Below are 24,418 nucleotides of genomic sequence, written 5' to 3'. Positions count from 1 at the left end.
TTGCAAAAATATTTGCCAAATATATTTTGCAATAACATTTTTAAAACAATTTTAAAATGTTGTTGTAGTGTTTTTTCATATAAAACATTTTTATGACTTTTATTTTAACCCGACATTTAAATGTTGTTAAAACATTTTGAATAAAACCAAAACGGGTTTATCACACGTTTATACAGTTTTAAGAACGTTTTTGTGTTCGCTGGTTGTAGGGGAGCATGACTTGGCGGTGTTCGGACTCAAATATTGAGAGAAATAAAGCTGACACACAAGAGAATGGTATGGGTTATCTTATCTTATCTTATCTTATCTTATCTTATCTTATCTTATCTTATATTATCTTATCTTATCTTATCTTATCTCATCTCATCTCATCTCATCTCATCTCATCTCATCTCATCTCATCTCATCTCATCTCATCTCATCTCATCTCATCTCATCTCATCTCATCTCATTTTATTTCATTTATCTATCTAATTTTTTAAATCTTATCTCATTTTATCTCATTTTATCTCATCTTATCTTATCTTATCTTATCTGAATATCTTATCTTATCTTATCTCATCTCATCTCATCTCATCTCATCTCATCTCATCTCATCTCATCTCATCTTATCTTATCTTATCTCATCTCATCTTATCTCATCTCATCTCATCTCATCTCATCTCATCTCATCTCATCTCATCTCATCTCATCTTATCTTATCTTATCTTATCTTATCTTATCTTATCTTATCTTATCTTATCTTATCTTATCTTATCTTATCTCGTCTCATTTTATCTTATCTTATCTTATCTTATCATGCAGTACCTTTATCACTGCTATTGTGAATTGTGCAAAAAATCCGTATCTTTTCAAAGATCAAGATTTAATACAGGTTGATTAGCGCCACCTTCACAAGCGATCTTATCATCACATGGTAAGACGCACTTTAAGCTCAAGTGTTGCCGCCTCGGGCGTTTTTTTAGTGAATCGTTTCTTTTGCCTTTCCAGTATCTTGCTATGTTTTGACTGATAGCTTTGACTTTGTATTATGTCCATTGTAATTGTAGAAGATAACACCTACGTATATTGTGTTGGTATTTATGAAAGAAAATTTCACAATAATTATTGATGAAATAGCTATCTACTGCTGATATCACCATTGATGAAGTAGCTATCTGCTGCTGATATCACCAGTAGCCATCTACAACTTATATAATCACCATTGATAAATTAGCTATCTACTGCTGATATCCCCATTGATGAAGTAGATGTCTACTGTTGATATCACCATTGATAAAGTAGCCATATACTGCTGATATCACTATTGATGAAGTAGCTATCTACTGTTGATAACACAATTGATGAACTAAATATCTACTGCTGATATCACCATTGATGAAGTATATGTATCTACAACTTATCACCATTGATAGATTAGCTATCCAATGCTGATATCACCATTGATGAAGTAGCTATCTACTCCTGATACCCCAATTGATGAAGTAGCTCGTATCTATTGCCAATATCAAAATTGACACAGCAGCTATCTACTTACTGCTGACGTGGTATTAATAAAAGAGATACTATTGCTGATATACGAGGGTTGGTCAATAATATCCCGCTTAATTATCTCCGCTCATGCATGACTTAGATGACTGTTACTTACGATCAATAAAGTTTGTACCTTTGTCTTTCAAAACGCACAACAATTAGTATCAGAGTACCTTTAATTACGTAATCTCATTTGCATAAACTCATTGCTATATGTACACTGACAATTGTCAACATTGGCGAGAAATTTGAATTGGCTTTGAGGAACGTGTAATAAAAAGAAGCAGAAGTAAGGACCAAAGCAGTTTACAAGCCTTATTTTTGGTATGAGGTAATCTGAGTATATTCAATTGATAATTGTGAAAAAAGAAATGTATCCGTCAACAGATGAGGAAAGGGACCGTCTTTGAGCTTCACCAAAAATAGGCCTATAACAACAAGCAAAAATGGTGTGAAAATCGCGAGAAAGAGCCCACACGGCAGAAGAAAGAATCCAAATTATCTCCAAAATAAAACAAAACCAAATATGGTTATTGGTATGGTATTAGAGATCATAGTCAGGACAATAGAATTTGTTGCAACAAAAATAGAAATATGCGCATGCGTTGATAGTATGCATGATTGAAAGTACCAAAAATGTATGAAAAAAGTAAAAATTCATCAAAAACGCGCTAAGGTTTGCGGAACAGTAGCTGTGTGAGTGAATTGCTATACCAAGTCTTATGCTAAAATTAGACACACCTTTCGAAATTCAAATTTCTTATTCAATCCAGAGCCTCTCTATGGTGTGCTACTTTAATTACAAAAACAAGACCTTTTGAAATTAAGAGTTCATTAAGAAAGAAATGTTTATGGTTTCACCACTGGGACCTCCCTTTTTTATAATCAGTAGATACCCAATCAAACCAGGTACCATTGGTTAAATTTTATCATCGATTAATCTTTCTATCTCTTATTATGTAAAGAACAATGGGTGATAAAGCCTACTCAAAATTGGAGATATTCAACACGATTTCTTTTCTTTAATAAAAATGGTATATGTCTAAAAAGAGTCCAGCATCATGCCTATGTTATCGGTCTATAAAGCTGCAAAAACCGTGCCAGATTCTATACTTTTATTCTCGAGATATTTGGAATTATGTAACAATACCTCAATTTGGCGCGAGATTTTCTTGACTACTTTTCACGATAAATCAGGCAGCGTGTGTAGCGCGTGCGAAACCAGGAGTTGAGTGTTTACAAACACAGGAATTCGAGGAGGTTAGACCCAAAAAGCAGTAATTCGAGAAGCTTCTCAAAGTGGAGAACCCTATAGGGGGGTTAGGACGTCTTTTTCTGGCATTTTTGCCTTCAATTCGAAGCTAATTCGAGGAGATCCATAATTGTATTTGTGCTAAGTTCTCCTCACACACCTCCTCACATTCCTGTGAAAACTCCTCGTATTGTATGTAAAGTGTGCACAGTTTAACACACTTCACACACTATGCTTTTCTGTCTCCTCATTTAGACTGCGCTACGAGTATAGGTGTGCCTGTACGCTATTGTGTTTATGCTAATGTCATTACGTAATCAAGCATTCGGCATCGCTAATACATATTCGTTTTGAAAGACAAAAGTACAAACTTGAATTTAGCGTAAGTAACAGCCATCCAAGTCATGCATGAGCGGAGATACACCATAGTTGCGGGAACTTATTGACCAGCCCTCGTATGTACCTATATTTTGATACTGGTGAAGTAACTGTCTATACGTCTTATAAATAAGAAAGTTATACATGCTGATTCAGGTAACCATATTATATTCGCACTCCCTGTGTGGAAGATTATAGGTCATGTCTTCCATAGTTAGGGGTGTATGGATTTCAACCGGAATGGCCCATTTATGATGGTAAAACAGTTATCTAATGTCTAAAAAATGTTTGATTGGCGTAACATAAAAAAGTGTGGGTAGGTCAGGATTTTTTGTTTAGTTTATTGATTGTATTTGGTATTGATGACAAAAGAAATGTATACTGCATATATTGACGAAGTAACTATTTACTGTTTGTAATGGTTTTGCTCAAAGTGCCATCTACTGCTGACATGGTGTTGAACTTGAGTAGACATCTACTGCGGACTTATTACTGCTGATATTGTATAGCGATGAAGCTGATATTTAATGTTAGTAATTATATATACTTCTTATACAGTACTTATGTAAACCCAAAGTAGCTTCCAGCTGCTTGTATGAATGTTATCTGCTTTTATTTTGGTATTAATGATATAACAACCTGTTATATGTACAATGCATTAAGTAGACTTCATACTACCGTGAGATATCGAAATTAATCAAATAAATAACTAAATATATGCCTACCACATATGAATGTTTAGTAACATTTCTATTGTTTTTTTAGTATTCTGATACACATTTAAATTTACCAAAATTTAGTTTAAAAAAATGAATTTTTCAAGACAATGGTCTAGTACTATTCAAATATGAACGAATTATCTCTCGCACTCAAACTTGATAAACAAAATCCATTGTTAATTTATTTGCTAAGTAAGACTCATTTAGCTATCAGTCGTCTCTGTGGCGCAATCGGTTAGCGCGTTCGGCTGTTAACCGAAAGGTTGGTGGTTCGAGCCCACCCAGGGACGGTATAGTAGTTTTTGCTTTTCTTTCTTTCTCTCTTTCTTTCTCCCCTCTCCTCTCACCTTCGATTGATTGATTGATTGATTGATTGATCTATTTATCTATTTATCTATTTTTCTATTTATCTATTTATCTATTTATCTATTTATCTATTTATCTATTTATCTATTTATCTATTTATCTATTTATCTATTTATCTATTTATCTATTTATCTATTTTTTAAATCTATTTATCTATTTATCTATTTATCTTTTTATCTATTTATCTATTTATCTATTTATCTATTTATCTATTTATCTATTTATCTATTTATCTATTTATCTATTTAATTATTATTTCATTTATAACAACATGATATTTATATTGTAATCCAATATTGATTTAATTGCTAAGTAAGCCGCTGCCATCTATCAGTCGTCTCTGTGGCGCAATCGGTTAGCGCGTTTAGTTCGGCTGTTAACAGAAAGGTTGGTGGTTCGAGCCCACCCAGGGACGGTATAGTAGTTTTTTGATTTCTTTCTTTCTCTCTTTCTTTATTATTTATTTATTTATTTATTTATTTATTTATTTATTTATTTATTTATTTATTTATTTATTTATTTATTTATTTATTTATTTATTTATTTATTTATTTATTTTTTATTTATTTATTTATTTATTTATTTATTTATTTATCTATTTATCTATTTATCTATTTATCTATTTATCTATTTATCTATTTATCTATTTATCTATTTATCTATTTATCTATTTATCTATTTATTTATTATTTCATTTATAACAACATGATACTTATATTGTAATCCAATATTGATTTAATTGCTAAGTAAGCCCCTGCCATCTATCAGTCGTCTCTGTGAGGCAATCGGTTAGCGCGTTCGGCTGTTAATCGAAAGGTTGGTGGTTCGAGCCCACCCAGGGACGATGAAGTATTTTGTTCTTCCTCTCTTTTCCCCCTCACCTCCTCTTTGATTGATTGATTTATGAATTTATTTATTTATTACAACATCTGACATGATACTTAAAAAAGCTTTGTGAACAATAAAACAGGCAACAATTTTTACCATGTAATATAGTAATTTTAAGTAAAAATAAAATTAATAGTAATTTTAATTAAAAGTGTCTTAAAAGACACCTTCCCAAGTGTGTGATCATCTTTTATGATCATGTGATTAATAATTTGAATATCAAATGAACCAATCACTATCCAGAATACTTATGACTAAGACCAATACATGGCGTCTTATGATTGATCAATGGTCACTGACTTGCAAGTTAGCAACCAATCATGTCTAAGAACACGACTGACTAATTTGTTTCGCGGTCACTGAATGGTTAATTAAATCCCAGCAATAAACATGTTAAACCAATCACAATAGAGTTTGTATGACTAAGACGAATTATGCATAATAATTATTTATAACTGACCAATCGGAGATCATGAAAACATGTGACTAAAATTACGCTTCGATGGATTGGGTCCGCACACTTGCATGCCAGCAGGGGTGTGTCAGTGAGAATAAGAGTGAGAGAAAGAGGGAAAGAGAAAAATTCTTCCACGCATCTTCAACTCCGTGGAGTGTTATTCCACACAGCAGCAGATATGTGTATCCCATCATGCTCTGCAGTACCACAGTAGAACTGCACATGCCATAGAAAGTGTACACAAAATCCCTCACTTCAACTTTCATGAATTACTCGCTTATATCAGGGGAGTTTAGACTCTTGTTTGAAAAAATATGATCTCCAAAGTATTGTGAAACTATCCATAGCTCTCAATATCTAAGCCGCTGTTATGTTTTGTATGTATTTGCTATGGAGCAAGCAGATTGATTGCAATGCATGATGGGATACTCCCTTCAGCTGCTGTGGTTATTCCATGTCGTATGAGAAAACACAGATGAAGATATGACTTGAATAACATATGTAGTTAGGAGGAAAAAAAGAAAGAGAAAACGGCAAAAAAATATAAATTGTAAAAATTACGGTTTATTATGTTATTTTGTATTAAAAACAACTCTAAACCTAAGTGAAGGTACTGTATATATTTATGATATCAATACTTTCTTTTAAAGTATGTTTTAATTATCCATGGGAATCAGTAATGTCGAGCTTTATAATTGAAATATTTTGACGATTGCAAAGCTCAACTATCTATACTGTGTAGTTTGTTTGTTTGTTTGTTTGTTTGTTTGTTTGTTTAGACGGTCGTAAAGGCACGCTTGTGTCCAGATTGGGGGGGGGGGGGCAGGCTATAGAACTAAGAACTTATATCAGCAGTCAATTGCTACTTCATCAATAGTAAAATATCGGTAGTAAATAGCTACTACTTCATGAGTTTTATATCAATTTCCTTATCGGTAATAGAGCAAGCTCTACTCCAAGATTAGAGAGTTACTTCATCAGTACCAATATCAACAGTGGAATAGGTACTGCATCAACAAAATAAAGCAGCAGTAGATAAATAAATATAGCTACTATTATGTACCAATATCAGTAGTAGACAGTCACTTTATCGATACCATTATAGATAGCCACTTCGTCATATCATCAGTAGATAGCTACTTCATCAATACCAATATCAGCAGTAAATAGCTATTTTATCAATACCACTATCAGCAGTAGAAACTACTTCATTAATACCAATATCATTAGTAGATAGCTACTTCATCAATACCAATATCAGCAGTAAATAGCTATTTTATCAATACCACTATCAGCGATAGGTACAGATACTTCATCAATACCACTATCAGCAGTAGATAGATAGCGACTTCGTCAATGCCGCTATCAGCAGTAGATAGCAACTTCATCAATACCACTATCAGCAGTAGATAGCTACTTCATCAATACCACTATCAGCAGTAGACAGCTACTTCATCAACACCAATATCAGCAGTAGATAGCTACTGCATCAACACCAGTATCAGCAGTAGATAGATAGCTACTTCATCAATACCACTATCAGCAGTAGATAGCAACTTCATCAATACCACTATCAGCAGTAGATAGCTACTTCATCAATACCACTATCAGCAGTAGACAGCTACTTCATCAACACCAATATCAGCAGTAGATAGCTACTGCATCAATACCACTATCAGCAGTAGATAGCTACTTTATCAATTCCAATATCAGCAGTAGATAGCCACTTCATCAATACCAAATCAGCAGTGAAAGCTACTTAATCAATACCACTGTCAGCAGTAGATAACTACTTCATCAATACCAATATCAGTGGTAGATATCAACTTCATCAATGCCACTATCAGCAGTGATCAGTAGTAGATAGCTACTTCATCAATACCACTATCAGCAGTAGATAGCTACTTCGTCAATACCGCTATCAGCAGTAGATAGATAGCTACTTCATCAACACCAGTATCAGCAGTAGATAGCTACTTCATCAATACCACTATCAGCAGTAGATAGCTACTTCATCAATACCGCTATCAGCAGTAGATAGCTACTTCATCAATACCACTATCAGTAGTAGATAGCAACTTCGTTAATACCAAATCAGCAGTGAAAGCTACTTAATCAATATCGATATCATCAAGACCAACTTTAGCAGTAGCTTATTTTTGATTAGTGTAATTCAAATAACCATTAAGCTTAGAAAGGTTCTTCAAAAAGTTGTAACCTTGAAGACGCTTCTAGCTTATTTTTTTTTTTTTTATCTATGTATTTTCGGGCAGGGCTTCTTTGAGAAAGAAAAACATTAATAGCAAGATGAATCTTATTATAATATAGCTTCTCGGTATCGCCTGTGTCTCACTCATCGTGTATGTTTGTAGTGTGAACCTTGGCAAATAAAAAATCGAATCTTGACACCTTTAAAAACTAAACATATTAAGCCTAAAGAGGGCGTACATCTTCAAAAACAAGAGGATTCACCATTCAACATTTTTCAAAACAAGAGATACTAACTCCGTGATCTTGACTTAATTATGAAGACAATATGGGACCATTGAATATCACTTCTTAGCTCATACAAATCCTTCTAAATTGCTCGCACGTTTTACTTAACTCAGCACTAGTTGGGTTTTTATAAACAATCTAAATTTGCAAATGATAACAAGACAAAAGACTACTGAACGTGACTCTATAATGTTTGAATTAGTTTTCATAAGTTAAATTGAAAACGGTTATGTATAAGAAGGTCGTAAGTGCTTTGTTAATTATTAGCACTTACGACTTTATCGCATTTAAGCGACGAGTACTTTTGGATGATATTCATGGCACCATTATAAGCTTTTTGCAAACAGCCAGCATATTACACTGCAAAATATTTCTTAAATACTTTATTTGTCTACAAATCCAAATCCTTCTTCAAGAACCACTAAACCAATACTTGATATGTTGGTACTCATTTTAAGGCATTTTTCATGACGATTTCAAATATTAGAATATTGATTGACAATTTTGGATAATATCGTCTGCGTGATACTCCCACGCGCGCAGTGGGACAACCAACCATTTTACCCAAGCCCTTGACGAGAGAGGAACTATATATCTTTTATTTTTAGGTCAATTTTTTTTGTAAAAATGGTACTTCACTCAATACTTTCATATGTATATCATTCACATAACACAAAATATGAATTAGGACTATTTTTAAGTTTGATTGTTAAAGAAGTCTGGATTTGGTAATTGCTTAAGCGCCTGATTTGGCGACACGCAACGGTAAGGTAAACACATGTGATAAGCAAGGAAAAACACTTGTATTTCTCATTTGTTGTTCCTGGTCTTACTTGACTACCATCTCAAGTTGAAGTTACGCGGTTACGGTTTCTCCTTGCTCACTTGGGTTTTTCATGAAGCATGGCGAGGGGAGGGCACACCGGTTTTTTACCATCACCCCGCCGCGACATGGTTGAATTATTTCATAAAATTTCTACTAAAATTGTATAATTTTCTGATTTTGTTATTACTTACTTCAACACGGTATGTGTTTTAAGAAGTGCAAACATCCCTAGTATTATATAAGTAGTACATAACATTTAATTACTCTTTTTTATATAAAATTTTATTACAATAGATGCACGGATGTAACACCTATTGCCCGCTAACAAAGAGTTAGTTTAATGCTTCGCATGCTAGCCATAGGCTTCAATATAAAAAGTCCCAAGTTTTCTCAAAATATCAAGAGCTATCATAAGAACCACTGAACCAATACTAGGCTTGCTTGTACTCATTTTAATGCATTTTTCATGTTGATTCCAAATATTGTCATGAAAATGTACAATTCGGAAATTTTCGAATTTTTACAAAAAATTTGAAACTTGTCGTCTGCAGTCGAGACCCGCGTGGAAAGAGTTAAGGAGCTAAGTTTGTCGCGGTCTACTCACGATCCTTAAGGGGGTCTCCACACGTGACACAAGGTCTCTTAAACCCCACTAATAGGGGATTTAGATAGTCCCCATACGCTTGGCTTCAATATTACCCCCTCTAAAATATGGGTCGCTAAAGATGAATCGACAGCAACTTTTTTAAATCATATTTTTGGTTTGTTTTGGTATGAGTGTAATTTGGAGTAGATAATGAGGTTTAAATTAAAGGATGTGATTGCAGCATGAGAATGAGATTTTTGTATGTTGGGTGTTAAATGTAAGAGGCTGGATGGAGTTATTTTTGTTTTAAAATGAGCTTAGGAGTTGTTTTACTAAAGAAAACACTAGACCCTCAAATGACATAATTTGGGGAGGGAAATTGGAGATGGATTGAGCATGTTGAGAGCAGAAGAGCATTTTAGGCATCATCATTTTATGATTAAGTTATAGCCCAGGATCAACATGATGAATTGAGGAGGAATTATTTGAATAAGATGACCTAAAATGTTCAATAAAACTTGACGAGAAATGACGTGATTTAAAGGTGGACATGCAAGCGATGTCTTTAAAAAACAGCGGTTAAAATGGAAAAGGAAAGAACGACATAATTAAGAAAAAAAAAAAAAAAAAGGATCAAAAAGAGCGTGAGAGAAGAAGAAAGAACGAAAGACGAAAGAGAGACAGAAAAAGACAGAGGAAGAAAGGAGAACACAAAATTTTAATTCGTCCCTGGGTGGGCTCGAACCACCAACCTTTCGGTTAACAGCCGAACGCGCTAACCAATTGCGCCACAGAGACGACTGATATTTATAAGGATCTTACTAAGCAAATGAATTAAAAAATAACTTTAGAAAAAGAAGGAAAGAAAGAAAGAAAGAAGGAGAGAGAGAGAAATAAAGAAAGAAAAAAGAAGAAAAAAAAGAGGGAAAGCCAAAAAATATTTTATCGTCCCTGGGTGGGCTCGAACCACCAACCTTTCGGTTAACAGCCGAACGCGCTAACCAATTGCGCCACAGAGACGATTGATGAATACATGCTGTTCTGTCTGGGTAATGAATTGATCATGGACTTTGACACGAGAGATAAATAGTAAGCTTATAATTGATATGAAGTTTTATCAGTTTAAAATAAGTAAATGCTATCTTCAGTAGATAGCATACATAAACAGCAAAACGTTATCTTCAGCAGACTGTTTAGAACTAAGAAATGTTGATGTACCTTGAGAAAAAAGAACGAAATCATTACTCGTTGACTGCCGATAAACGTCCCAATAAATCGGACTTAGTCACCGGTCAGTTCTCATGATAGATTTCCATGGCTAACGATGGTTAACTATGAAAACATGTTAAAGGACATCAAGAAAATTTTCTAAGCTCTTTCGAGTATCGACGAGTAATGGATATATTCTGTAGATTTAGGTTTTGTCTGTGACTGCTAATGTGAGGCCGTCGTAGGTCGTACGGGGCTCAAACTCGGTGGGTGGGTGTAGCTCTGTCCTGGCAAGAAGAAGTTTATGTTCGTTAAGTCATCCGACCCCGGCCCCCCCCCTCCCAGGGGTCATTTGAGGTCAAATGACTAAAGACTGTCATATGGGCATGAAACTAGGTCGTACGAGGCTCAAACTCGGTGGGTGGGTGTAGTTCTGTCCTGGCAAGAAGAAGTTTATGTTCGTTAAGTCATCCGACCCAGGGCCCCCTCCCAGGGGTCATTTGAGGTCAAATGACTAAAAACTGTCATATGGGCATGAAACTAGGTCGTACAGGACTCAAACTCGGTGGGTGGGTGAGTTCTGTCCTGGCAAGAAGATGTTTATGTTCGTTAAGTCATCCGACCCCAGGGCCCCCTCCCAGGGGTCATTTGAGGTCAAATGACTAAAAACTGTCATATGGGCATGAAACTAGGTCGTACGGGACTCAAACTCGGTGGGTGGGTGTAGTTCTGTCCTGGCAAGAAGATGTTTATGTTCGTTAAGTCGTCCGACCCCGGGCTCCCTCCCAGGGGTCATTTGAGGTCAAATGACTAAAACTGTCATATGGGCATGAAACTAGGTCCTACAGGGCTCAAACTCGGTGGGTGGGTGTAGTTCTGTCCTGGCAAGAAGATGTCTATGTTCGTTAAGTCATCCGACCACGGGGCCCCCCTCCCAGGGGTCATTTGAGGTCAAATGCCTAAAAACGGCCATTGGGGCATGAAACTAGGTCGTACAGGGCTCAAACTCGGTGGGTGGGTATAGTTCTGTGCTGGCAAGAAGATGTTTATGTTCGTTAAGTCATCTGACCACGGGGTCCCCTCCTAGGGGTCATCTAAGGTCAAATTACTAAAAAGTGTCGTATGGGCATGAAACTTGGTAGGCCCTAGGTACAGTCAACATTTAAAGCAGCATTTTTGAAGGTCATTTTGGGGTCATCCAAGGTCACCACAGGTCATCTGAGGTCAAATTAGTAAAAGCTCATATATGGGCATGAAACTTGGTAGGTACAGTCAACATTTAGAGTTATAAGTTTAGGTCATTTTGGGGTCATCCAATGTCACCCTGGGGTCATCTGAGGTCAAATTAGTAAAAATTGTCATATGGGCATGTCACCATCAGCCTGGTAATCGCGCCCAGCCGAGAACCGCCAAATATGGGTAACCGCCTAGTCTATTTTAAAACTGATGCATCAATGACTATGTTCATCATGTCATATAGAGGCCTTGCATGCGACGTATCATCCCGTAAATATGGCGGACTACTCAAATGCATTCAACAAAAGCATGATTGCCATCTACCGTGACAGTTCGTCTCACACACATAATCCTGCACTACGATCAAATAGGTTGATGACAACATTTGATTGAATGGACTGCACTCCGCCATAACTACGGTGAAGGACACCGGTTGAAAACCTTTGTTTGGAGCCAATCAATAATTTCATGCAGGGCCTCTATTGTATCATTCTCACATAGATATAGAAATACTAAATTCGTTCACTATCTATATTTTTACTTCTAGTAGAGCTCCAATCTAAGGGTTAAAGTTATGTTTAGGTTAGGTTAGGATTTTTAAAAGTACCCAGTACAGTGAACCTTATGGTACAAATGCGCGCGAAAATTTTAGCTTAGGCCTATTGCAACTAAACTGGTGAAATATGGGACAAAAGTGGAATAAATTCGCGCAAAGCGCTAAAATGGCATTTTGTGGCTATAAAATGGCCAAATATGAGGTTAATTTCGACACAAACCAATACACAGGCGTCAATATTGGGGGGGGGTGATTATATTGACCATCCCCCTGGCAAAATATTGTGGCATTTATCCCCCCCGATCTACGCCTATGTAATTTAGAGCCCTGTGACTCCATCGGTCTCCCTCTCCCTCTCTCTCCCCCCCCCCCCCCCCCCCCCTTTTTTTTTTTCTTCCTCCCCTTGGCGGAAACTCTAATAGGCACAAAGGACCAATATGCGATACGTAATCTATTTCCTCTTCTTTCTATATCTAACCTCCTTGGGCCTACATATTAGTACTGATATATCATACGCTGGCGAAATTACGTAATTAATCGGATTAATTAACATACTGAGCAATAGGTGAAAACAATTTTGACAAAAGGAGTTGTCCTTGTCAATTTGTAGACATGTACTTTTGATTATTTACATAGCTTCTTCTCCAATCACTGTGTAAAACATCCATCCAAAAATCTGATTGCTATTATTATATGGATGAATGGACATATCACAAAAGGATTGCTTATCTCAATAGGGCATGTACTTAAGCATTTTTTTTTAACTGACCGGCGTTATTGGGCGGGTGTATCGGAGGTCACCGAGTAATGCCGAAGATCAAAATCGATTTTATGTATTGTGTATGTATCATAGGACGCTCGTATTAATTGTCTCTATGCGCTTGAGAATTCAACAATATAAATAATGGTAGCTCTATTATAATACACATTAATGTTTTAAGCAGATAAAATTCCAAAATATAATACGTTTTCTGCCTTTGCTTGTCACGTGGTAGGCCTATGTTGAAGTTGCGATTATATTTTTAAATAAGTTTCAGCTGAATAACAAGAAGACAAGTGGCCTAGTGGTCTAAGGCGCTAGGCTCATAGAGTACTAAGCGTTGCGCCGTGAGTTCGAACCCCGCCTCTGCCAAACTTTAAAAGAAGTAAATTAAAATTTGAATTTTTTTAATTTCATATTTGGGAAATGTGACTGGGAGAATTTATGTATGGTGTGGAATGGTGTGATAGGGCATGTACTTTAACTGGCCGGCGCGGTCCGGTGACTAAGTCTTTATTGGGCGTTTTATCGGCAGTCAACGAGTAATGAGGAAAGAATAAAATTTTAATCGTCCCTGGGTGGGCTCGAACCACCAACCTTTCGGTTAACAGCCGAACGCGCTAACCGATTGCGCCACAGAGACGACTGGTAACTCCAAGGATCTTACTTAGCAAATAAATTATAAATTAACTTTGATAAAAAAAAAAAAAAAAGAAAGAAAGAAAGAAAGCAAAGAGAAAAAACGAAAGATAGGAGACATTCATCGAGCAAGTTAAGTTTAATCAATTAAATTCACACTTTTTCAAACTTTGCTAAAGTATAATAAACCCAAGATATTGATTTCATATCTTATAACAATCTAAATTAAAAGTTGCAAATAATATTTACCCCTTCCCTTGTTTATTCAGCTGAAGAGAAAAACTAGTTATTAATTTTAAGCTTACTATTTCAATAATTATTATTCAAAAAGTGTTGAAAAGGACTTACCCTGCATGGTCATCAAAAAGTGACCTCTTTTGACCACTTGATTAAAATGAAATCTAAATTAATTCATCCCTTAAATAAATAGTGTTGTCCGATTATTTTATATATATATATTAACCCGTTCCTCATGGTGTCGATTTGTTTAAAAAAATTCATAAAACTTCAAATGTTTCAAAATTTTGTAATTTCAAGATCATTATTTGAAATTATGAAAAATCATTCAAATGAGTACAAACATGCGTAGTATTGGGTCAGCGGTTCTTGTGTAAGGTCTTTACGTTATAGGAAAGATATAACATTAAATTACAGAAATTTAAACCTGTTCAAATCAGTGACACGGTTATGCACTTTCATCGTCACACGAAATGGATATTCTTAAATTGTATTGATCTAACGGAATTGTAAAAATACACCCTGTACGGTAATTTATTGTAATTGTTTTAAACATTCACACGAATTCAAAAAACGAAAACAACTGAGAGCTTAGCTCTAGGTGAAAATGAATACTTAGATAAGTAGTGAGCTTGTCATAATCCGATTTTAGATTTTTATAGATAAATTTGGTAAAGTGATTAGTCCGTGATTTCTTGTTTTGGTAAAATATTTTGAAATAAAAGTCACAATTCATTGAAATAAAAGTCACATTTCATCTTTTGTTTTCTCATGTTTATGTCCCTTAAGGTTAAAATCGGCGTCATAACATGGTCATAACATAATTTTAGAACATAAGTCATGATATATTTGTTGTTTTTACATATTTTTACTCAGGAAAATTGATTTAAATTTCGATGGCAAAACGATAAGATTATAATGATATATTTTGAAGTCTAAATGGAAATCATATTTCTTATATTGGTTTGTTATGTTTTTGGTCCCAAAGTTTGTAAAATTTACTTTATATAGCCAAGATTATATATTGTCATATGTACAATTCTATTTCTTTGGAGTAATTGGGTGGCGAATTAATCATTTATTGTTTTTATAATTTTAGGACCTTCTTAATAAAATAGCGCTTCGATGACAGATGAATAATAAATTTAGAAAATATGTATAGTTTGGTAACATTATTAAAAACAGTAATAGCAAAGTCAAGATCATCATTAATTTCCTAAATATATTCTCTCACTTAAATAGTGGTTTTTTTTAAATATTGTGCATAGTGAATTACGACTTGTTTTATGTAATGTAATTTATTTATTTCATTCATAAATTGCCGTAATTTAGTAAGCCATTGGCATAAAAAAACCGAATAAAATCAGAGTATTTGAATTCGCACGGAGCAAAGTAAACGATGCGCCAATGACTTGAATTATCTTAGTGCAGAATTGCCCGGGTATATGTGTCACCGCAAACATGATAAAAATACCACTAAATTTTTTATCCGATGAATTCTCCCAAAATTTTAAAAGCAATACATCTCAACCACTGAACCAATACTAGGCCTGTTTGTAGTTTTTTACTCATTTTAATGCATTTTGGAAGGATATTCAATATATGGTTACGCAAATTTTAAAAATTTTGAGAAATTTAACGAAATGTTGGATTTGCCTCTTTAGAGATGAAAAATACGCTCGGGGAAAGGGTAAGCTTACAAACACAATACAAGTGAGTTGACGCGATAACGCTAAAACAAAACTTGTACAACCGATACCATTGTAAACACTACAATTCTTTTCCACCCGAGCAAAGAACAACAAAGGCTAAGTTGAAAAAATCCCGACGGAAAGACAATTTCTTCGCAAGTTCAACACCGAAATGTTGTTGTTTTCACTCCTCCGATATAAGCCCTAGATTTGCTTTTCCCGAGTCCCGTAAACAGCTGCTTTGCATGTCGCTCTAACACATGCGATCGGAATATCTGCGAATGTGTGTAGCTATGACGGATGCGATCAGAGTTTCTCCGTCTCTTTTCCTCTCTATCAAGTACATTCTTTCTCTTTATGCCCCCTTCTGGTGTTGCTCTTAATCCCATATAGTGGATAAGATTACCAGTTGATCTCATTTTTGATCATGGATTATCCAGCGCCGTGAGACATGCCATCGGATCTATCTGATCTTCATAGGTAAGCATCGACAACTTGTATGAACTTATCTGTGTTTGTGTGATTATAATTTTGTATAAAAATATTCTTTCAACATGTTCAACTTAATAGGTGATGTACAATTTAGATTGGGTCAAAATATGTACAATATCTTGTAATTATTTGGAGCACAAATAATTAGATTCAAAAGGGACGTTTTATGAATGCGTTGAGAGGACCACTCGGTCCGATCTACTCAGGCTGAAGTCGGGAATTTTGAAATATAGGCAAAAGGGCAGCAAACAAATAAACAAAAAACACACAAACAAAACACCCACCAATAAATAAACAAACACACCCACAAATAAACAAGCAAGCAAAAATACAAATAAAAACACAAAACCCCATTAGAAATCATGAGAAAGAGGGCATTTCAGAATATCATAACTTCACAATCAAAGCAAACAAACAAAAATCAAATAAACAAACAAATAACTGGCCAATAAATATCTAAAAATAGAAAAATGAGAATAACAAATCCATCAATATAATTGAAGTTTTATGTGCAATGATGCAACAATGGTGTGTCGAAGCTTCATAATTCCCACTTTTGATGTCAGCGTGTTTTAAGGGGGATACTACACCCCTGGCCAATTTTGTGCCTATTTTTGCATTTTTCTCATATAGCGCACTGGTGACAGGTAAGATATGTATATATAGGGGCAAAGACTACAACTACTGCACTGAAAATTCAGCAACTCAAGGCAAGTAGTTATTGATTTATTGATCAAATATTGTTTTCCCCTCATTTTTGACTGTAACTCCACAACTGTTGTCTGTGCTGAAATAACATTTCCAGTGCAGTAGTTGTAGTCCTTGCCCCTATAATATATACATATCTTATACTTGTCACCAATGCGCTATAATTTTTGAGAAAAATACAAAAATATGCACAAAATTGGCCAGGGGTGTAGTACCCCCTTAAACAACATAGAAAACCTAGGTTTTGTGCATGATATAAGGGAAAGAAGATCCACGCATCGCAAACTAGCATAATTTAACATGAAATTACAATGGAAACATGAACATCGGGCATACCAGCCTGTGCAGGGACTTGAACACCAGACCTTTCGCTTGTCGGGCGAACGCTCTAACCGTTGAACTACACAGACTGTATAAAACCTAAAAACAATAATACTTTGTAGAACGATGTGAGTCTTTATGTGATTTTCAAAAATAACACGAGCTCAATAAATCCAAAGCAGATCTTCTCCAAGAAAACAACACCCGGTACCTTGTAATTTTCTCAAACCTGACGAAAATGGAGACGTTAATAAAGAATCTCAAAGTTCTTGCAAGCATAAAAAAAACCCAAAAAAACATTTCCGTTCCTTGTTGACGACATCAATTCACAGTTGAACTTTCCCTTATAGGAGTTCAAGTTAAAAGAAGACTTACTGCCTAAATGAATCCATTAAGCTAACCGGTTTTGACATTAATACTCCAAGTGGAAAATCCAAATATTTTAGACCATTTTGTGATATCCAAATAAATAACAATCGTAGAAAAGAAGGAAATGTATAATATTGTATTATCATGATTATCTAACAATTCATGGTCAAAAGGTCGTACTCAAAAATGCGTCAAGCACAGGTGACCGAATCATGACTGGATTGCTTGAGTTAATGCAATTTTTACACGCGTTCTGCTCGCGTGATTGGCAGCTATGTCAAGTTTGATCAAATTTCTATATTATTTCTGATAAAAATTTGCGATTTTTAACACGTATCTAAGTTAATGGCTATTATTTACTGTATGAAGGTGGGTGTTTACAGAATCTACACATCATAATGGTGGTTTTGACTATATCTCAAAGTACATAGGAAGTATCTAACACTAAATTACATGGCGAATACTGTCTTTTTATTTGGTACGTAGGTGTGTTTGAATTAGATTGGTTCCCAAGCAAAGATACCGTATCTACAAGTAAATAACATAGCAGATATGGCACTTTGATTTGGTTTTGCCTCACTTGTGGCCTGACAAATAGATCGATCAAAAGGTAAAAATGCGATGGAGTCACGGTACTTTATTTCAACTTGGGTGACTTTTAACGCCCTCTCTATAATGGTTTGGGCGGTCAGATCATTTTATTAGAGTCCTTATTTGCTTTGATTTTTCAATACAAACGAAGTGACTTTTTGATGCTCAAACCTGTCATGTAAATAATCATCCGATATTTAGAGAAAATAGATTCAAATGACTTCTTGTATTAAAGCGGGAAAGGAATAAAATCTGTATAATCTGTATAAAATGATATATTTACTATTGCAATTTACAAGTCGTATTGAAAAATAATCTAAATTATGTCCTTTTCTTTCTTTCTTTCTTTCTTTCTTTCTTTCTTTCTTTCTTTCTTTCTTTCTTTCTTTCTTTCTTTCTTTCTTTCTTTCTTTCTTTCTTTCTTTCTTTCTTTCTTTCTTTCTTTCTTTCTTTCTTTCATTCTTTCTTTCTTTCTTTCTTTCTTTCTTTCTTTCTTTCTTTCTTTCTTTCTTTCTTTCTTTCTTTCTTTCTTTCTTTCTTTCTTTTTTTATACTAATTTGAATGCATTGACACATGCATATCTCAAGACCAGCTGAACAAGTACTAGGCATGTTTGTACTCATTTGATTGAATATACGATTTTTAATTTGATTTTTTGGAGGGGATGCTGAATAATTTTTTTCCCTTTTTTTTCGACAGCCATGGTGTTACTGTCTATGCTTTATTCCCTGTACTTGAGTCCGGTGGGGGAAGAAAACATACAAAATAACCACCGGACCCTTCACAAAACTTTCCTGACTGCAAAGACTATAATTGTTATATATTATTATATATTATATAGTTATACATATAAATCCTTTAAAAAGGACCTATACTATAATTATTACACATTATGATATTTAAATGATTAACAAGAAAGATTAAACAAAGGATTTTATTTAACCAATTAACCAGTGCAGAGACTTCGCCATAGTTGCCATATAGTTGCTTGATATTTCAGGATATTATAATAATGTTTAATTTCTTGTTTAAAAGCTTTTAAATCTTTCTTTCTTTCTTTCTTTCTTTCTTTCTTTCTTTCTTTCTTTCTTTCTTTCTTTCTTTCTTTCTTTCTTTCTTTCTTTCTTTCTTTCTTTCTTTCTTTCTTTCTTTCTTTCTTTCTTTCTTTCTTTCTTTCTTTCTTTCTTTCTTTCTTTCTTTCTTTCTTTCTTTCTTTCCGTCTTTCTTGCTTGCTTGCTTGTTTGCTTACTGCTTGCTTTCGGAAGTACATCAACTTCTTTTTGTGCTATCTTCTGAAGACAGCACAAACGTTATCAAAATACACTATCAGCATTATGTTGCAAAGCAGAACTAGCAACTAACTGTCTTTGTGGCGCAATCGGTTAGCGCGTTCGACTGTTAGCCGAAAGGTTGGTGGTTCGAGCCCACCCAGTGACGATATGAATTTTGTTTTTCTCTTCTCCGCATCTTCCTTTCTCTGTGAATGATCAACATCACTCTTTTTTTTCTTTTTCTGTCACTCTTTTTTTTCTGTCTTGCTATCTTTTTCATTCATTCTTGCTTGCTTGCTTGATTGCTTGTTTGCTTGCTTGCTTTCACCATCACAATCTTTTTGTTAATACTACGTGTATAACGTTGTGGTTTTGAGTGCTATCTTCTGAAGACAGCACAAATGTAATAAAGATACACTATCAGCATTATGTTGCAAAGTAGAACTATAAATTGTCTCTGTGGCGCAATCGGTTAGCGCGTTCGGCTGTTAACCGAAAGGTTGGTGGTTCGAGCCCACCCAGGGACGATATCAATTTTTTTCTCAATTTTTTTTTCTCTTCTCTGCATCTTCCTGTCTGTTTCTGTCTTGTCTAATTCTTGTCCATGCAGTTATGCAGTTAATTTACTTCCTTATTGAGTTATTATACATTGTCAAGCTTTATTTATATTTCATGTAAAGGCTCAGTGGTTTATCCAGCCCTTCGCGAGCTTTCTCCACGACCCCTAACATCTAATTTGTTTGCTGACTTTCTTATATCCTATTTTCCTTTTTCTGAAATAAAAACCGTATAAAATATAATCGTATGACTCGCAGGATGGCTCAAGCAATATCAAAATCCATTATCATCATTGTATTTGTAGAGTAAGAACCGTGTTGAAATCAATTGTCTCTGTGGCGTAATCGGTTAGCGCGTTCGGCTGTTAACCAAAAGGTTGGTGGTTCGAGCCCACCCAAGGACGATATGTTTTTTATTGCTATATTTTTCTCTTGTATTTTCTCTTCTCTGTGCACCCTTCTTTGTGAATTTTCCCATTCGCTCTTTTGGTTTCTTTTTTTCTCCATCCTTTTCTTTTTCATTTACCTCCAATTTTACTTTCTTCCTTTTCTTCTACCCATACTATAAGTTTGCTAATCCCTGCGTTACGCTTTTCTTGACTTATACGCTTCATTATTTTTGTTTGTTTATTCATTTACTGAATTTACCTTTCTGGCAGGAGACATATTTTTCCAATTTTAGCCATTTAACTAAAAAAACTGCAATGTACTTCTATTAATACTTATAAGAAATGACTCAAGGAAGCCAATGATTGCATTTCTAATAATGATATTTCCGTAGGACTTGCGGTGCTTGAGTTACGACCAGTAATATATCAAGACGAAAATGTTGGGCGTGTCCACCCTCCCGGAAAAAATCATGCACAATTTAAAAAGCACAAATAGGGCTGAAATGACACCCCTTGAATCAAGCCTTGGGATTTCCCATCTGAATCCATATACTATTCGTCTTGTGTGTCAGCTTTATTTGTCTCAATATTTATGTCCAAACACAGCTTGATCATACTTCACCCAACTCGCCAGTTATTTATACTTGAAAATCATGTTTGAGTCCAGAAATGTATACTTCTTCAAATTTGGGTTGAACATTATTTTTTTAATTCATCTGTAGATCCAAAAGTGATTGTCTACTTACTTCTAAATAAAGGTACAGTCCAATATTTAAATCTACAAAATAATACAGAGGAAATGCTAATTTCAAGTCAATACTGATTCCATGCACAGTATAATTTGTCAACTAACATTTTTATTTAAATCAATTTAAACTGCTATACCTCATGATAAAGTCAAAAGAGACCAGTGGAATGCTAGACATTATGTGCAGTCATATCAGGTATTTACAAAAAATCAAAATCATGTTTTACATGTGAAAATTTCAAAGAAAAAATATGGAAAAATCTTGGGGAAAACCCTGTTGAATTCTGCCAAATTTTGAAAACCTTGAAGATGAATGTTAGCAATACATAAAATGGCATCATGGAGGTATTTTAATTGCATCCAAAAGTTGTAGAAGCATTCGAAATGACGTAAAACAGTCAATTTAAGAATAAAATTAACTTAAATTGATCAAAAATGGTAAAGAATTAAAAAGTTGATTTAAATCAGTGATTAAAAAAAATTCATTTGATTTAAATCGTGATTTAAGTCGCGATTTAAATCAATTAATTTAAATCGTGCCAACCCTGAACAAATTTGGTCGAGAGTATCATGTGGGCGAACAAATAGGCATGCTTGCGTGAGAATATCTCGCGCTATCTACCGTAGATAGCTTTGCGGGATGAAGTGTGTAAAGCATTGTACAGAGATAACCTTCTCATGTCATGTTTTGTTGTATTTTTTTATCAGTTTAAGAGTAATAATCCGGATAAGTTAAATTAAATCCATATAATTGGTTTTAAATAACACATTTTTGGACAAAGTACATAATTATTTTAATAATATACTTCACCCAAGAAACCAATGAAGTTGATGAGGTTTTGTTTTGATTGTACGTGTACCTGTTGATTTTGTCCGTTGCGAGTGAAAGCTAAATAAATAGTACGACGATAAAAAAACCCCGTTCTACAGGTTTTGCAGTTTGGGGATTTTTCTTGTTGTTTTTAGCTGTATGACAGCCATTATTTTGACCGAAATGCATTTATTTTGACCGATGTTTTTTTCATTGGCGAGAAGAAGAAGGAGAAATAGAATGATGAAGAAAATGATGATCATGGAGAAACAATGTGTTTCATAAATAAAAATATAACAACGATATCAATGGGTGATGACCAAATTCGAGCTCTGTCTCATTTGATAAGCGATTTCGGTGTAAAAAAAATTGTCATTAGGCGAACAATGGATAAACTAATACTGCCCTATCATGACAAAAGGACGTACTAGACATTATGTGACGTGTCATGTCAAAATGAGACACTTTTGGGCAGGATCGTAAATGGAGAAATAGCCAAAAATCTGGGTTTGATGCTAATTTGTGATGTTATTAATGTTAAAAACATTATCTGATAGTTTCAGACCGGAATACAATTGGCATCTTGTACTGTTTGAGACATTTTTCAACGTAATTTCTACTCTCAACATTGTCAATCAAATTCAATATCTCAATTTCCAATTTTATAATACCATAACTTACGAACTCAATAGCTTCGCTTAGGAATGTCCGATTTCATTGAAAAAAAAACGGCGTTGTGGAGCAAAATATCTTTATATTTAATATACAACAAGAGTTAACTTGGATGAAACCATCACTATATTTAATATATGTAAAAACCTCAAAATTGATAACCTGCCTAAAAGTGTCTCCTTTTGACATGACATGACATGTCACATTTTTCTTTTTATAAGTTAGGTCTAAATACAAGTATCTTCCTGCTAAATAAAACTAAATATGGCTGGGTTATGTGTCTGAAAATTTGAACAATCTCATAATAAATACTTGCTTCTGAAATTATTCGCACACAAAGTATAGGACACTCCATGAAAAACCACCACAAAAGGAAGTAATGGACAGACAATTTACCCAATTTCGATTATTTTATGCAAATTAGGCACCACCGTTCAAAGTCAATTGTTACTATATATCTTATTTACCAGTACTACATAAACATCAAATTAGCTGAGTATTTATTCAAATATTAAATAAATAGCTCCAAATTATGTTTTTGTCCTATATCTCAATAACATAAAATTGTACATTACTTGCTTTTATCGTGGTAGTTCAGTATAATAAATGTGTGTTATAAAGTTATTGCCCTAATTATTGAAAGGGAAAGAGTTATCGATAAATGCCCTACGTGGAAGAGGGTAGAACGATACCGATTATCTTAAGGGCGTACTACACCCATATATTGGTTTGATTGGTCTAAATAAATATTTTTTCATTTATAGCTAGGCGATATATTCACGGATCATGTGAAATAAAAAAAATATGAAAAAAAAAGAAGAAAAAAGTGCTTTTAAACAATTGTAGTAGGCCTAAGTCATTTTAGCCCTATATATTTTGTTTACTGTATCCTAGTTACTCAGATGCGTGTTTCATAACAAACCATGATTTATTCTATTCAGCATGTTCAAGTAGGGTACATGAATAGAATACATTAAATCCTTTGTTATACTCTCTATAGAAAATCTAGTGGTGCATGCAAAATATATAAACACTTACACAATGGATGTATAGTCATTAGTCAATAATATTATAATGTGTTGTTAGGAGAAGAAAAGGCTATTAGGTCACCGTATGTCAGGTTATAGGTCAATTGGTTCAGGTCAAATTTAAGCATCAATTTTGAATACACATGTGAGAGTTTGTGATATCATAATGAGGAATAATTTTGATATTCTGTCTTTAACTGGATATATATCGAGAAGTGCAAGGTGGATATACTAATATACCTTGGGATGTAAATGGTGAGTACAATTTAGAATGCCTAGTTGCGATGGATTTCACAAATAAATATAAAATAGTTACCAAAATCACAAACGTTAAGCTTACGGAAAACTACCCAATATGGTGGTATAGGTGACAAGAAATACAATTTTTTCAACATTGCTGTAGTATGGTTGTGGTAACCTGTTACCTGTGGCTTAATTAAGTTTCAGTGAAATAATGTCGCAAGTTAAAAATACAAAATATAGCTCAACATTGAAAATAGAAGCATTTTAACCAGTTCCTTTTTGATAGTTGTGGAGCACCAAGTTCATGAAGTCATAAAAGAAATCAGGAACCACTTATTCCCATTTTACATATCAACTTTATTTCCCTAACGTGTTAGCAACACATATCC

General features: G+C 34.3%; 9 non-coding genes across 9 annotated transcripts; 6 read left to right on the top strand and 3 right to left on the bottom strand.

Moving 5' to 3' along the window:
* The first annotated feature begins 4,098 nt into the window (after positions 1–4,098).
* Trnan-guu (transfer RNA asparagine (anticodon GUU)) lies at positions 4,099–4,172 on the top strand. Its single transcript has one exon. It is a non-coding gene; the product is annotated as a tRNA-Asn (tRNA).
* A 412-nt stretch (positions 4,173–4,584) lies between these two features.
* Trnan-guu (transfer RNA asparagine (anticodon GUU)) lies at positions 4,585–4,663 on the top strand. Its single transcript has one exon. It is a non-coding gene; the product is annotated as a tRNA-Asn (tRNA).
* A 355-nt stretch (positions 4,664–5,018) lies between these two features.
* Trnan-guu (transfer RNA asparagine (anticodon GUU)) lies at positions 5,019–5,092 on the top strand. The gene has a single exon. It is a non-coding gene; the product is annotated as a tRNA-Asn (tRNA).
* Positions 5,093–10,225: 5,133 nt separating this feature from the next.
* Positions 10,226–10,299, bottom strand: Trnan-guu (transfer RNA asparagine (anticodon GUU)). The gene has a single exon. It is a non-coding gene; the product is annotated as a tRNA-Asn (tRNA).
* A 148-nt stretch (positions 10,300–10,447) lies between these two features.
* Positions 10,448–10,521, bottom strand: Trnan-guu (transfer RNA asparagine (anticodon GUU)). Its single transcript has one exon. It is a non-coding gene; the product is annotated as a tRNA-Asn (tRNA).
* Positions 10,522–13,831: 3,310 nt separating this feature from the next.
* On the bottom strand, positions 13,832–13,905 carry Trnan-guu (transfer RNA asparagine (anticodon GUU)). Its single transcript has one exon. It is a non-coding gene; the product is annotated as a tRNA-Asn (tRNA).
* A 5,768-nt stretch (positions 13,906–19,673) lies between these two features.
* Positions 19,674–19,747, top strand: Trnan-guu (transfer RNA asparagine (anticodon GUU)). Its single transcript has one exon. It is a non-coding gene; the product is annotated as a tRNA-Asn (tRNA).
* Positions 19,748–20,034: 287 nt separating this feature from the next.
* Positions 20,035–20,108, top strand: Trnan-guu (transfer RNA asparagine (anticodon GUU)). The gene has a single exon. It is a non-coding gene; the product is annotated as a tRNA-Asn (tRNA).
* Positions 20,109–20,468: 360 nt separating this feature from the next.
* Positions 20,469–20,542, top strand: Trnan-guu (transfer RNA asparagine (anticodon GUU)). The gene has a single exon. It is a non-coding gene; the product is annotated as a tRNA-Asn (tRNA).
* The last annotated feature ends 3,876 nt before the right edge of the window (positions 20,543–24,418 follow it).

The sequence above is a fragment of the Amphiura filiformis genome, chromosome 2 (assembly GCF_039555335.1).
Source record: "Amphiura filiformis chromosome 2, Afil_fr2py, whole genome shotgun sequence".
NCBI classification, from domain to species: domain Eukaryota; kingdom Metazoa; phylum Echinodermata; class Ophiuroidea; order Amphilepidida; family Amphiuridae; genus Amphiura; species Amphiura filiformis.
This window is presented reverse-complemented; position numbering and strand designations above follow the sequence as displayed.